Raw genomic sequence first — 15856 nt, 5'->3', positions numbered from 1 at the left:
TACAATGTTTATACAGCGTGAACAAATCCACAAGGGCCGTGACGAGGAATTCGAACCTATGTCACATATTAATGCAGCGTCTGGGATGCTCTCAGACGTAGGTTCGAATCCTCGTCACGGCCCTTGTGGATTTGTTCATTTGATGCATCAGGCTATTGTGATTTCTGTGGGTAATGAGAGCTCTCCCTTCACCACAGCTCACGGTAAGCCTTGCTCTACGAGGTTTTCTCCCTAGAACACGATCCGCCAGTCGATTAACAACCCAATTACTGCTGGGTGAACAGAAGCGTTACAGCTAAGATTTGGCGCCTAGGCAATGCTTCCTGGCCAGGATACGAACCCAGGCCAGAATGTTTGCTAAGCGCAGGGGGAAGTTTTACCACTGCGCCACCGGTAATCGTCGTCAAAGATCATCACAATCTCTTATGTTCTCATATTTTAAGTTAGTCGGGAATTCTAATACATGAATAAATTGTGTGTGTATGTATAATACGTGAATAAACTAGGTAATATGGCTTAGAGGCGGACAAATGTCGGTCTGTCCTGGTAAGTGAGAGTGGGCTGAGAAACATCAGCTCTCATCTGGGCTCTCATCTGAGCTCTCACCCATACATCATGCCACCTGTAACCCCATAACCCCACACCCCATACACACACACGCCATACAACCTCTCTCTCCCACACATCATAAACAGCTCCGTGTCCCGCCCACATGCCTGCGACCGTTACTCCTTGAATTCAAATTCAAATTCAAATTCAAATTCCTAACCACCAGCGGATCCAACAACAAGTTGTTTAGCACCAGGCCAACCTGTTGCGGGAACTGGTGTCGCCTCTCAACACCACTAGTTGAGAGGCGGGACCAAAGAGCTGAGGCTCAACCGCCCTTCCCTCCTGCAAGGACAAATATGTGAGTACACCACCCAGAGGGTTACTGACCGGACGAGGCCTATTACCCAGGCGGGGGAGGACGGGGTCCAAGATGAAGAAAGAGAAAGTTTAACAACTCACACAAGGTCTTCAGGCGTCTCCATCTCTCTCTCAGGCGGGAATGTCTTGTATAATGTATTTCTTACGTTTTAATCAGCCTACGTCATATAAACAATATTGTATCAACTGTTGTATTAAAATAGGTCTGCTATAAAGTGATATATTAATACATTTTAAATATCGTGACTGAGAAGGGGGCCGAGGGAATATAGGCAGATTTGATGTAAGATTCTTGGGAATCGTTGCTAGCAAGATTTAAGATTAAGACAAGATTAAGATAAACAAAGATTGAGATCAATCCCCAGTGACTTACAGCCCGCGGCGGCGGACTGACCAGAGGCCGGCCAGTGGACAGTGAAAGAACTGACCGGTCGAGTCCACTACCCAAGGAGGGGGGGAGACTCACCCGACACACACACACACACACACACACACACACACACACACACACACACACACACACACACAGAATGCAACCCCTGCAACAGTTATATACCTTCCGAGTACCTATTTTACTGCTAGGTGAACAGGAACATCAGATGAAAGGAAACGTGCCCAATCGATTCTGTCCCGAGAGCCCTTACTCGAGCGTAGACAGACCCAAAACAAAAGATAATAGAATAGATTACCAGGTAGATAATAGAATATATATATATATATATATATATATACATATATATATATATATATATATATATATATATATATATATATATATATATATATATATATATATATATATATATATATATATATATATAGCGAAAATATCTACATCCTTCAAGTTCAAGTACGTTTATTGAGACAATAAAAATACATCTTGTAGGGATAGAATAGCTTAGGCTATTTCTATCCTCCACCTCCTAGTCCGGGTGACGACTGACCTCCGTTTTCTATCATGACCTCCAGTGAGGGAGCATGGGATGCGGACGAATCCATTTTGTCCAACAGGGGAGTAAGGATGCCGTCTTTATTAGATTGGAAAGCGTAATAAAGTTTCTGAAGAAAGAAATTACCCAACCATTCTTACGCTAAAAACAATTTGTTTTCTGATATATCTGTCTCATTTCCGTGTGTCTCTCACCTCGTTCAGTTGTTCTTTGAGCATTCCTGCTTTATCAGGTGTCCTAGAATAGAATGACTTGATCATTCATCCCCTTATTCCAGCTGTTATTCTATAAAAGCCTTACGGGCTCACCATAGCCCGTGCTACATGGACACCTCGTTCTGAGTAGCTAAATCTGAAACGACATCATATAAAAGCCGTCCCTTCCTTATTCTAGTGAGGTCCAGTTTCCATAAGTAACTATTAGTAACTCAGCGTCATCAGCTCAAGGACGATCTTAGTTGCATTCCTGGGGTCAGATTCACGAAACAGTTACGCAAGCACTTACGAACCTGTCCATCTTTCCTCAATCTTTGACGGCTTTGGTTACATTTATTAAACAGTTAATGAGCTCTGAAGACTTCCCATTCAACTGTTGTTATTGTTATAAACAGCCTCCTGGTGCTTAGGAGCCCCTTAACTGTTTAATAATTGTAAACAAAGCCGCCAAAGATTGAGAAAAGATGAACAGGTTCGTAAGTGTTTGCGTAACTGCTTTCGTGAATCTGGCCCCTGGTTCCAGCAGCAGCTCCTATACTGCCCTTGTACACTAGGCTCCGTTCTCTTTGGTCGCCCCTTCCGTGCCCTAGTACTATCACTATCACAGGATACTTGCACCCTAGTACCCTCACTATCACATGATAATGGGCCCTAGTACTATCATTATCATATGATACTTGCACCCTAGTACCCTCACTATCACATGATAATGGGTCCTAGTACTATCACTATCACATGATACTTGCACTCTAGTACCCCTCACTATCATCCCTGTTTGTTATTTATTGATAGCAATAGATAACAAATTCTGCATTAATGTGATCAGCTATTATATATAATTTATTGCATATATAAGAGAGACAGAGGGAGAGAGAGAGAGAGAGAGAGAGAGAGAGAGAGAGAGAGAGAGAGAGAGAGAGAGAGAGAGAGAGAGAGAGAGAGAGAGAGAGAGAGAGAGAGAGAGAGAGACTGAGACTGGATCACTACACCTCTCCCATTGAAGTCTCCGCATCGACTGAAGGACCAACAGTTATATACGGGCTCACCATAGCCCGTGCTACTTGGCAACTTGTTCCAAGTAGCTGAATCTATAACAACAACAGTTATAGGTGGAGACTATAACCGGTTAGACTGTCAGCCGGTTAATAAACCATTTTGAAAGCCCTGGACGAAAAGAGGAGGGGGGGGGGGTTAACTGTTTGAAATACAAGGAGGGTGAACATCCATTTTTGTTCATATTTGATAGCATTGTTATCAATTTCTCTGTTTGAAAGCGTCAAAGGATAACATTCATTGCTCTTAAGAAACAAGATGGCGCCAAGAACCAAAATATTTTTTATATAATTATTTATTTTTTAAACCTAGTGATAAATACTGTTTGTTAATAAGTGGTAATTGTCACTTTTTAACATTAGATGTAAATGTTCCATTACCCTTTACTTCAAGTTAATAATTTACCCATTAAGATCCCATTCACCCTTATCCATCACTCTTAATGTCACGCTACCTCTCTTCTCCTTCTCTTAGGAGTATGTGTACAGAAATTGAAATGATTTAAGGGAGCCGGTCGGCTGAGCGGACAGCACGCTGGACTTGTGATCCTGTGGTCCTGGGTTCCATCCCAGGTGCCGGCGAGAAACAATGGGCAGAGTTTCTTTCACCCTATGCCCCTATTACCTAGCAGTAAAATAGGTACCTGGGTGTTAGTCAGCTGTTACGGGCTGCTTCCTGGGGGTGTGGAGGCCTGGTCGAGGACCGGGCCGCGGGGACACTAAACGCCCCGAAATCCTCTCAAGATAACCTCAAGATGCTTCAATAACATCAGCAAGATCTTAGTGTCTCAAGGAGCAGATGCAGCATCCCACGACATGCAGGTGATATATCTCTCTATCTCCCTCATTGTGTCTCCTTGGTTATCTTGAGGTTATCTTGAGATGATTTCGAGGCTTTTTTAGTGTCCCCGTGGCCCGGTCCTCGACCAGGCCTCCACCCCCAGGAAGCAAGCAGCTCGTGACAGCTGACTAACACCCAGGTACCTATTTTACTGCTAGGTAACAGGGGCATAGGGTGAAAGAAACTCGGCCCATTGTTTCTCGCCGGCGCCTGGGATCGAACCCAGGACCAGAGGATCACAAGTCCAGCGTGCTGTCCGCTCGGCCGACCGGCTCATTGTCCGACCTCATTGTGCCTCCATCATGTTCATCATGGCCAACAGCCCAACTTACACACGTGAAAGTGACGATGACATGACTTGATATGGGCTATGACTTTCATCTTGAAATATGAAAGTGACTTGATCATTTTCACTAACAAATGTGTGGGTTGGGCAAACAGAGTTTTTTTGATCAATCACGTTATTGTGACTTTAGTTAGTCTTGCGGGTTTGATATACATCCAAACTGCAGTATATCCATCGTCCAATGCTTCTAGCGAAGGTGAAGGGGGCCGCAAGATGGGTGAAGATTGGGCCAAATTGCTTGAGATTCCACGGGGATTAATGATCCCAATGTATGCCGAACAAGCCAACTCTCCGCAAACTATCCAACTACTTGGATAGTCCGATAGTGGACAAGTTTGCCTCGATAATGACTGTAAATGTCTACTCGACGAGTCCGTCTCTGTCGCCCTGGCATCTTGAGGCGAGAGACTTTGTAACGGCGATTACAAAAAAAATCCTCCTGTAAGCATACACAGGAGCGAGAGAGAGCACACCCGTCACAGTTGAGGCTCAGGGAGATACTGAAGCAGTGTTGAGCTTTCTAGGTCAACTCACCGGGCGAGACCATTTCACGAGCTGGGGGAGGACGCGTGTGACCACTCACTGTCTATAGAATAAAACAAATGAAATCTGATGGTGATTTGTAAACAATGTGTTTATACAAGTTTTAAAGGCAGGTGTTAGTTACCAAATCATATACAGGACGTGTTAGTTGTATTATCTGAGAATTAAGCCCAGGTGCACGATCATTCCCCCCCTATCCCCAACATGTAATGGACTCGCAGGTGGGAGGGGGGTCGTGTTAGACCAGTGTTAGTGTTAGACCAGACAGCGTAGGGCTCGGTCGCATGGCTTTTGAGGAAGATACGTGGAGGTGCTTGGCGATAGAAGAATGAGGAGGAGAGAGAATAAATATGTGAGCAGGAGAGGGAGAAAGGGTGGAAAGATGGAGATGCTTAAAGAGCGCACGCACACACACACATACACACACACACATACACACACATACACATACACACACACATACACACACATACACACACATACACACACACACACACACACACACACACACACACACACACACACACACACACACACACACACACAGGGGGCCTCGAGGGGGCCTCGTAGCCTGGTGGATAGCGCGCAGGACTCGTAATTCTGTGGCGCGGGTTCGATTCCCGCACGAGGCAGAAACAAATGGGCAAAGTTTCTTTCACCCTAAGTGCCCCTGTTACCTAGCAGTAAATAGGCACCTGGGAGTTAGTCAGCTGTCACGGGCTGCTTCCTGGGGTGTGTGTGTGTGGTGTGGGAAAAAAAAAGTAGTTAGTAAACAGTTGATTGACAGTTGAGAGGCGGGCCGAAAGAGCAAAGCTCAACCCCGCAAAAACACAACTAGTAAACACAACTAGTAAACACACACACACACACACACACACACACACACACACACACACACACACACACACACACACACACACACGCACTAGGCTAGTATCAAGGCACTCACAGGGTTGAACTACTGACCCTTCCCAGGAGACAACCCTCCCCCCTCCCTCCCAACACAGTTGCCTAACTCCCAGGTACCTATTTACTGCTAGGTGAACAGAGGCATTAGGTGAAAGGAAACGTGCCCAACCACACTTAACCTTCGTGCACTCATATTCATCTTCCATTCATCCATACTTCAATACACTCCCACTTATCCTCCATACACACTCATCCTAATCTTTCTCATAATAATAATATAATTACCTTTGCTAATAGTGGTAATAGTAGTAGTAGTGGTAGTTGTAGGAGTGGTAGTAGTTGCAGTAGTAATGGTAGTAGTGGTAAGAGTACCATGATAGTAGGTGTATGGAAGAATAGTACTATCTTCTGCCATACACAATATGGGAGCCAAGATAAAGGCAAGGTAGAGGGTCCAACACGAAGACAATGGTGGGGATTGGATACCTTGTGGGACACCCCTGGTGTGTGTAATCCCCCCCCCCACCCCCCTCTTAGCTTACTCCTCCTTATGTCTCTGTCCACCCATGATGCTTCTCTTTGTCTTCACTAATCCAGTGATGATCCGTGATGCTGACCACCTCCTAACATGGGGCACTGAAGCATTTCAAGTTTATGTTTATTGAGATAAGAAATACATCTCAAAGGGATAGAGTAGCTAAGGCTATTTCTATCCCCCTTTCTACTCTGGCTTCCCTTCAAAACGCATAAATCTTTCGCCTTTTCACTGAAGCATCATCTTTGTCTACGTCAGGCAGTGAGAGATAGACTGTGGGTTGAGGGGGCTATGGCTTCCTGCTCGTCTCCTGGCGGCCGAGGAAGAGGTAGGTTGCTCCTTGGCCATTTACAGGAGGAAGGAATGGAGGGGACATGTCCGGGAAGGTGTTCTGAAGGACAGTTGAACGGTAACGCCGCCTCCCGGAGACCTTGGGAAGGGGAAGGAGCGGCGGTAACACAGTGGAATTAAGGCGACCATCTCCCCAGGGAGGGCGACGGACCTTGGCTGGGGGTGCGACCGAAGGACAAGGAGCGGTAGCATTTGGACGCCGTCGGGAAGTGGCAAGTGGGTACCTCTACCTGAAGGACACACGGCTATTAAGGACCTTGACTGGACGGTAGAGCGACGGTCTCGCTTCATGCAGGTCGGCGTTCCATCCCCCAAATCGTCCACCAAGTGGTTGGGCAAAATTCCTTCCTCCCCGTCCATTCCCAAAGCCTTATCCTGACCCCTTCCAAGTGTTATAAAGTCGTAATGGCTTGGCGCTTTCCCCCTAGATAATTACAAGTAATTAAGGACCAGAAGACCTTGGCCACCCCTCCTCCCCCCCCCCCCCCGTTACACTTGTACCACCATAATTGAGGAGAGAACATAACAGGTCTCTGTAGCGCAGTAGTCGCCGTAATTGCATCACAACAACATAAAAACTATCCTAGGTTCAATCTCGCAGCAAGACAGAGACGTTAGGGTATGCTTTCTTTTACCCAATGCCTCTGTTCACCAAGTATTACATAGGTATTCGTTAACTAGGCAACTGCTGTAAGGTTGCATCACATGGAATATTGCCAAGGGGCAACCGCGATAAGCCTAACAGGCTTCCTGTCCCCGACTATGGAAAGCCAGACCAACATTTACATTTTGAACATATATATGAAGAGAGAGAGAGAGAGAGAAAGAGAGAGAGAGACAGAGAGAGAGAGACAGAGAGAGAGAGACAGAGAGAGAGACAGAGAGAGAGACAGAGAGAGAGAGACAGAGAGAGAGACAGAGAGAGACAGAGAGAGAGAGACAGAGAGAGAGAGAGAGAGAGAGACAGAGAGAGAGAGAGAGAGAGAGAGAGAGAGAGAGAGAGAGAGAGAGAGAGAGAGAGAGAGAGAGAGAGAGAGAGAGAGACAGAGAGAGAGAGAGACACAGAGAGAGAGAGAGACAGAGAGAGAGAGAGACAGAGAGAGAGAGAGAGAGAGAGAGAGAGAGAGAGAGAGAGAGAGAGAGAGAGAGAGAGAGAGAGAGAGAGAGAGAGAGAGAGAGAGAGAGAGAGAGAGAGAGAGAGACAGAGAGAGAGAGAGAGAGAGACAGAGAGAGAGAGAGACAGAGAGACAGAGAGAGAGAGACAGAGAGAGAGAGACAGAGAGAGACAGAGAGAGAGAGAGAGAGACAGAGAGAGAGAGACAGAGAGACAGAGAGAGAGAGAGACAGAGAGACAGAGAGAGAGAGAGAGACAGAGAGAGAGAGACAGAGAGACAGAGAGAGAGAGAGAGACAGAGAGAGAGAGACAGAGAGACAGAGAGAGAGAGAGACAGAGAGAGAGAGACAGAGAGAGGGGGGGGGGGGATCTTAAAATCTCACACCCCCACAGATCCAAGAACTATTGATATTATATTGCTAGTAACAACTCTTTCAAACCTTAAGCGTGTTCAAGCTATTTCGGTAAAATAACATTTAAAATATCTCAGTCTCTTCTGCAAGGAACAATCATCAAAGAAAACTAATAAAGGAAAACTTCAAAGAAAACGGTAAATTCTCTGCACTAACTACGTTAATAAGACAAGGAAACGGTTTCTCTTTTGTTCCACTTTTCTTCTCAGTCTGGGGTTAACCAGAGCCATGAACTACTTTCATTTAGCGTGATGTTACAATTCCATGTAGTGTATGAACTGCTGGCACACTTTCACTCCTCCCGTGGCCCTCCTGAAAGTCAGGGAGGGGTCGCTAAGACCTCATATCTAGAGGATCTGGAGCAGCCATGGCACCCCCAGCTCCAGATTTTCCGGAAGATGTGCTTAACACAGCCCAGGCTGATCCAGATTTCACGAGGCAACCTTGGCAAGAAAATTCCATGACATACTCCAGGGGCCAGATTCACGAAAGCACTTACGAACCTGTACATCTTTTCTCAATCTTTCGCGGCTTTGTTTACAATTATTAAACAGTTAATGAGCTCCGAAGCACCAGGAGGCTGTTTATATCAATAACAACAGTTGAATGGCAAGTTTTCATGCTTGTAAACTGTTTAATAAATGCCGTCAAATATTGAGGAAAGATGTACACGTTCGTCAGTGCTTGCGTAAGTGCTTTCGTGAATCTGGCCCAGTCTACATTACCACGCTACAATTTAATACATCATGTCATAGTGATATTCTGAAAAGATTGCAAGCTCAAGTCGGCTCGTTGTGCTTATAAAAAATTGTTTACATTAGAATTATCCTAGATATTACTTTAGATATTGGTATTATGGATTAAAAATATCAATACAATTTTATTTTATAGTTATTATTAATGATGAAGAACGCAATAATTGAAAATGTTTATAGAAGCCCCAAGAAGTGAAGAGACTTTTTAAAATAATGTTGTAATAAAATCTTAAACAGATAAAGCATTTTCTTTATATATTATTAACATTATTATTATTATTATTATTGGAGAAGTCGAAGGAAAGTCCGCTTTCTTTTGACTTCTCCAAGTGACACTAGTTTCTCTTCCACTCTCTTGAAGTCGGCCTGACTTTATGTCGATTGGAATAGTCTCTCCTTAATCAACATATACTTTCTCCTGCCTTTCTCATTCACGTCCTAGGCTTTCCAAGCGGGTTGTAGCCTCTTCTTGAGATTTTCATTTGAAAAAAATAGATTCATTTTGGCTTTCTCCCCTCTCTTTGTTTACCATTTTCTACGTGCTATATTTACTGTTATTTGTCTAAATTCATATTTATCGTCTAGTTGTATCTCTTCTCTGCATTCCTACGATTCAGTGGAGATATTGGGGAAACTTAAGACAATTAGGAAATTGTGGATAGGCGACAAGATTAGGAGTGTGGAGGGACTATGAGTGTTACTCACCTAATTGTGCTTGCGGGGGTTGAGCTCTGACTCTTTGGTCCCGCCTCATGTGGGGAAGACTGTGCGTGGGGAGAGAATATGAGAGTGGGGGAGGCTATGAGAGTGGAGGAGACCACCGAAGTGTGTGAGGAGACTATGATAGAGTAGGAGGGTGTGGATGGCTTCCATATAGGCCTGAAAGAAGCTAAAGAATAGGCGAGGGATGACATGCACGGAAATCATGAGAAAATTGACCAAAAAATAAGGAAAATAAGAAAGAAAAACTCAATAATCCTGTTTCACAGACCACAAGGATCACGACTCCACAATGTTTTCCCGCGCGCGAAAAGTCGACAAAACAATATTTTCACTCGCGCGCGACGTGCCAAAAAATTGGAAAGTAAGGGGGGTTTGTGTTGTGTACGGATCTCACTCTCTTTTTTCCAGTTGTAAAGTGAAATTATGCGGAAAGAAAGCTGTGAAGGGGCCCTCAAGAAGGAGAGAAGGCTATGGAAACCGAGAGAGCGCTGGCGAGAGTAGCCAGGAGACCAAGAGAGAGGAAGAGAGAGCTTTGGGCCAGTAGCAAGAGGCCAAGAAAGACGAAGAGAGAGCTAGGGGCGGTACAGTTCGGAGAGGTCACCGGTAGGAGAGAAGGAGAGAGAGGAGAAAGAGGTAGAGGGAAAGGGAGACTAGTGAGGATTGCCGAGGTCACTGGTAGTAGAGAGAGCTGGGTCAAGGAGAAATGAAAGCAATACAATAACTGGAAATCTTTCATAATGACCTTCCCGACCAAAGTGACAAGCTAAGCTAGGCTTTCCCTACGTAGGCTAGAGTTTTCTCCGCGCTAGGCTAGAGTTTTTCGCCACGCTAGGCTAGGTTCCCCCCACGCTTGGCTAGGCTTTCCCAATACCTCTGTGTTAATTAGAACGTTAATAATTTCAAGCATCAAAGAAAGTTGATCATCGCAGCTTGATCCAGATGAATAACTGTATAATGAATTGTGAAGATATGTTGAAGCTGAACCAACGACCTGAAAGCTGTTATTATAATTATTATTATTTATTTCATACGTGTTATTATTAAGGCATTTGTTTTCGAATTACCATGGCTATTACCATTATTTTTATGACATTACTGTTTGCTTCGTAATTGTTATTAGTTGGGTATTGCTATTATTACTGCTAATAGTTACTGTTATTACTCGTATTATGTCTATTGTTATTACTCTCATTATGTCTATTATTACTCTTATTACGGCTATCATTATTTCAAGCTATTATGGCTATTAAAAGCCATATAGAGCGTCTACCTCACACGCGTTGGTTCCGTGGTTCGAGTCTCCTTACAGCCCAGATCAATGAAAAATTATGGCTATTATTATTTTCGTTATGGCTATTGTCATTATTAAATTTAATAACAATTTTCATTATTTTAATATTTTTTGCGTCGATCAGGCGATATTTACTGAAAGTTTGAGTGAAACAAGGAAACTTTAGTCCTCAGCATAGTGCTATAAGTAGACTGTATACTCACTGTATACTCACCGAGATGCAGGGTATAGTGGTTATCTTGAGGTTATCTTGAGATGATTTCGGGGCTTTTTAGTGTCCCCGCGGCCCGGTCCTCGACCAGGCCTCCACCCCTAGGAAGTAGCCCGTGACAGCTGACTAACACCCAGGTACCTATTTTACTGCTAGGTAACAGGGGCATAGGGTGAAAGAAACTCTGCCCATTGTTTCTCGCCGGCGCCTGGGATCGAACCCAGGACCACAAGTCCAGCGTGCTGTCCGCTCGGCCGACCGGCTCCCAATATATATCCCAATATAAGTGGTATATACACTTCTTGGTGCAAATTTAATCATCCATATAAATCGATATTAATCTTTCTGTATAACAGTTTTGTTTTAATATTTATCATATTTCGACAAGCTCTCTTGCAAAACAGACGACATCAATTTGTTTTTGTTTTCAATTACCAAAGTCCTACCAAATCTCAAAAGGGCATTGAACCCAAGCGTTAAGGGTAGACTCAAGTATCCTCCATGTAAGAAAACGGAGCGCGGGGTGATGCTCTCTCTCTGAAGAAACTCGTCTCATACTTTCCCTTTCTATACCCTTGTCTCGGGGAAGCTTTCACCTTCTTCATCCTTGAGTTCAACCACTCTTCCTTTTCTTTATCCTTGACTTTCAATGCCACTTTCCCTCTTGGCTGGCTAACTTTCACTCTCAGACGTCCAAGGGAGTCGGGAGGGAGATTTGAATTATATTTTCCGACCAATGACCTTCACATGCTGGAAGATTCCAGAAGACACATGCTTCATATACCGGAAACCTAATTAACAATAAAATTGCATTAGGCATTTTAATTTCGTAACCACTGCGGACACCGAATGAAATGTTTATAATTCCATTCCTTTAAGGAGAATAATTTATTTAACGGTATCTGATATTAAGCATTGGCGAGACGGGACTGGAAGGAATGGACTCGCCCGGCGAAAGGGGAGGGCCGTTAGGAGACTGGGTCCACGTGCCTTGGAGCCTTAGCCTTCAGTTACCGAGGAATGGGGGAGAGTGGAGGACGCGTCGCGTCCCGTTGCTAAATAGCTTGTTTTGCTAGTTGGGTAATTCCAGTCCCACCGTTTGTATCGGTACTTCCGTATTGGGCTCCGCTATTTAGGCAGTTAACATTACTAATAATTTTGTACATACAGTTTTGTTGTTGTTATTGGGGGGGGGGTGTCTGAGAATTCTGTATAACAAATTATGGATGGAAAAGAAATTTATATAAAATGTTAAAACGCGGTTATTGAACCAACATACACTCTTATGTTGGTACTTATAGGCCTTATATATATATGTTGTATATATATTGTATATATAGATATACAACTTCAGACAAGTCGTTTCCTGATAATTTAACTAACATTTGAGTAGGCCTACCTTGCTTTCATTGCACATTTACTGATGGCATGGGGTAATTTTACCGATAAAGATCTGATAAAACGCCAGAATTGATAAATATTATAAGTTTGTTGCTAAAACTTCATTAATAATAATATGATGGTTGAATATCATAGGCGTCTGAAATTGGCTCATTCTGTGATAATCTGCCCCGTGTTCTTAGCTAATTCGGAAAAGTTTGGGATTATTGAATATTATTGCATTTTGAACCTTCCCCATAAATTTGTAAATATAATTGCAACTTTGATTTTTTTTTTTGGGGGGGGGGGACTGTCTATTTCAGCGGTCAAGTCTATTTTGTGTTGCGAGCTGACAGTCAGTCTGGTAGACATTCTAATTACATTCTGATAGCCATTATGACATTCTGATAAGCAGTCTAACATGCATTGTTATACATTCTGATAGATATTCTAATAGACATTCTGATAGATATTCTAATAGACATTCTGATAGATATTCTAATAGACATTCTGATAGATATTCTAATAGACATTCTGATAGATATTCTAATAGACATTCTGATAGATATTCTAATAGACATTCTGATAGATATTCTAATAGACATTCTGATAGATATTCTAATAGACATTCTGATAGATATTCTAATAGACATTCTGATAGATATTCTAATAGACATTCTGATGGATATTGCTAACTTGTTTTCACCTAACTCTTCTCGTCAAACATACACTGACAGTATTCCCAGATATACACACGTACAGTATATGAAGGATATACAACCAGGGACGGAGAGCTAGAGCACACTCTGGGAATCTTTTTTGTGTACTACTAAATTTTCCATTCCGTAAACAAATGTAGCTGTTTTGCCTAAACCAGAAACGTAACACATTCAACTGTTTTACTTAACCAGATTGGTAAAAAAAAAAACATGCAACGGTTTAGCATAGTCATACACGTAAAAAAAAAATCAACCGTTTTCTCTAACCAGAAACGAGCCAGCTCCAAGCAGTCCATCTTATTTATTTATTTATATATATACAAGAAGGCACATATTGGGATTGTGAGGATACATAGCATAGTAATTACATTCTTGTAAAGCCACTAGTACGCGCAGCGTTTCCGGCAGGTCCTTAATCTAAGAAAATTTCAAGTAGATCCCCTGGATATCTAGCCTATCCAGACCGACGCATGAAAAAACGTTAATTTTAAGATGCTTTATGTTTTACAAATACGTCGAATTTTTAACGGAATGGTTTGATTCCGTTAACAATACGAAGTGTAGGTGAGAAGGCCGGCTGAAGCCAGTAGACTAGTCCATTGTGGCGCGCGGGGGAGGACGGGCGAGTCCACTGTGCAGCAGTTGATGTTCAAAAGGTTTAGGGAATTTAAATAAATGTAAATAAATAATTAAAAACTATCCAGTTTTGAATAATAATGTTAATTACATTATAATTTATAAATAGAGACGAGGAATAATCCAGGCAGTACAGTCGGGTTCGTACAATCTCAAGGCTCCACATACGCATGTTCTCACCTAGTTGCACTTGCGGGGGTTGAGCTCTGGCTCTTTGGTCCCGCCTCTCAACCGTCAATCAACTGGTGTACAGGTTCCTGAGCCTACTGGGCTCTATCATATCTACACTTGAAACTGTGTATGGAGTCAGCCTCCACCACATCACTGCCTAATGCATTCCACCTGTTAACTACTCTGATACACACACACCTAGTGTGTACTCACGCCCACACCTAATGTGTGTGTGTGCGTGTGCGTGTGCGTGTGTGTGTGTGTGTGTGTGTGTGTGTGTGTGTGTGTGTGTGTGTGTGTGTGTGTGTGTGTGTGCTCACCTAGTTGTGTTTGCGGGGGTTGAGCTCTGGCTCTTTGGTCCCCCCTCTCAACCGTCAATCAACAGGTTCCTGTTGATTGCGTGTCACTCAATAAGTCAGGGTAAGCCCAGTTAACGGTAGAGTAACCACACGAAGATAATGGGGTGAGAATAGCTTGAGCTACCTCATCCCTTTGTGTGTATTTTACCTCAATAAACTTATTTCAATTCAATTTTCAATTTCAATTCACACGAAGAGCCTCGATCACCCATAGGTAAGAGGGACCACTGGGAAAGCCTCACCCTTGGGTAGCAGGGACCTCACTAGACAAACACGACCAGACCTGAGAATATACCACAAAGTACCAGACCAAGTTCAACAGACCTACAAAAACACAAAACCAGTCTCGCATAGAAAACAAAAATAATGACCGTAGCTACAGCAATGAATTTGATCAAAGACATTTCACGGAACCAAAAACAAAGAACACAAAAAATCACAACATTAATTTCATCAGGGAGAAGTATGTCGTTTGCTGTAGTTGTTAAATGTGACTTACTTCAAGTAGAGCGGTAGTGGTGAGTGTATGAACACTGGGGGTCCCCGCCCCCGGCACCCGGCCCGCACACCCACCGTGTCAACAAAGCCGGTGTGTTCGTCAATCGAATCCAGATTTCAGTTAGCGTTCGTTCGCCTTTCCTAGGATTTTTGTTTTGAGTAATATCGGTACAAAAATTATCACTTTGATTAGGTTAAATAAATAAATAAATAAATAAATAAATAAATAAATAAATAAATAAATAAATAAATAAATAAATAAATAAATATATTATATTATTTTTTGTTATGAATAAATAAACGTTTTTTATATTATTATTTTTTTGTGTGACTGAAGTAAATAAAATCTCCTCCTACTCTTTATTAGTGTTTCCTCTATTCTCTGCTCTGTTCCACCCTCTTTCTCCTCCCTGTACCTCTTTTATTCTCCGCCCTCTCCTGAGTCCGCCTACCAGCTGTCAACTGTCTAATACAGTCACCCTTGACCGTCCAGGTTTACCGTCACACGTGCCTGCAGGTGTGTGTGTGTGTGTGTATACATGTGACCTCTCAACCTCTGCATGTATACTTTTGTCCTGAACATAGCCTAGGAATAAAGTAAAATCTGTAAGTATACACCGATAGGCGGAGTATAGTTTTGAGTATACATATATCCTGTGCGTATGGTGACGCCAAGAGCTTACAAGAACGCTCCCTTATATATAAGGGAGCGTTCTGAGAGCCGCAGCTGGCCGGCCGGGCAAGACCATTGCCCCTCACGGGGGAGTCCCTGCATCTAACACAACCATTGTTCACACAGCCTGAATAGACCGATATACCTGTCACTAACTGCTATAAAACGTAATAATATAATACGATATGAAGCTTGAAGTATTTAATACGAGTTAAACCAAAGAATGAGTCAATGGAGAATA

The 15856-nt window shown here is 43.1% G+C and overlaps 1 long non-coding RNA gene across 1 annotated transcript in view; it reads right to left on the bottom strand.

The window, feature by feature from the left end:
• The window catches only part of LOC123759218 (uncharacterized), a 50096-nt gene extending 35044 nt beyond the window's left edge, over positions 1 to 15052 (bottom strand). Inside the window, exon 1 of the long non-coding RNA XR_006773010.2 lies at positions 14944 to 15052. This is a non-coding gene — a long non-coding RNA (uncharacterized lncRNA). The remainder of the gene's footprint in view (positions 1 to 14943) is intronic.
• Positions 15053 to 15856: the final 804 nt, after the last annotated feature.

The sequence above is a fragment of the Procambarus clarkii genome, chromosome 15 (genome assembly GCF_040958095.1).
Source record: "Procambarus clarkii isolate CNS0578487 chromosome 15, FALCON_Pclarkii_2.0, whole genome shotgun sequence".
Lineage (NCBI taxonomy): Eukaryota > Metazoa > Arthropoda > Malacostraca > Decapoda > Cambaridae > Procambarus > Procambarus clarkii.
Note: the sequence above shows the minus strand (reverse complement) of the source record. Positions and strands in the feature narration are given on the sequence as shown.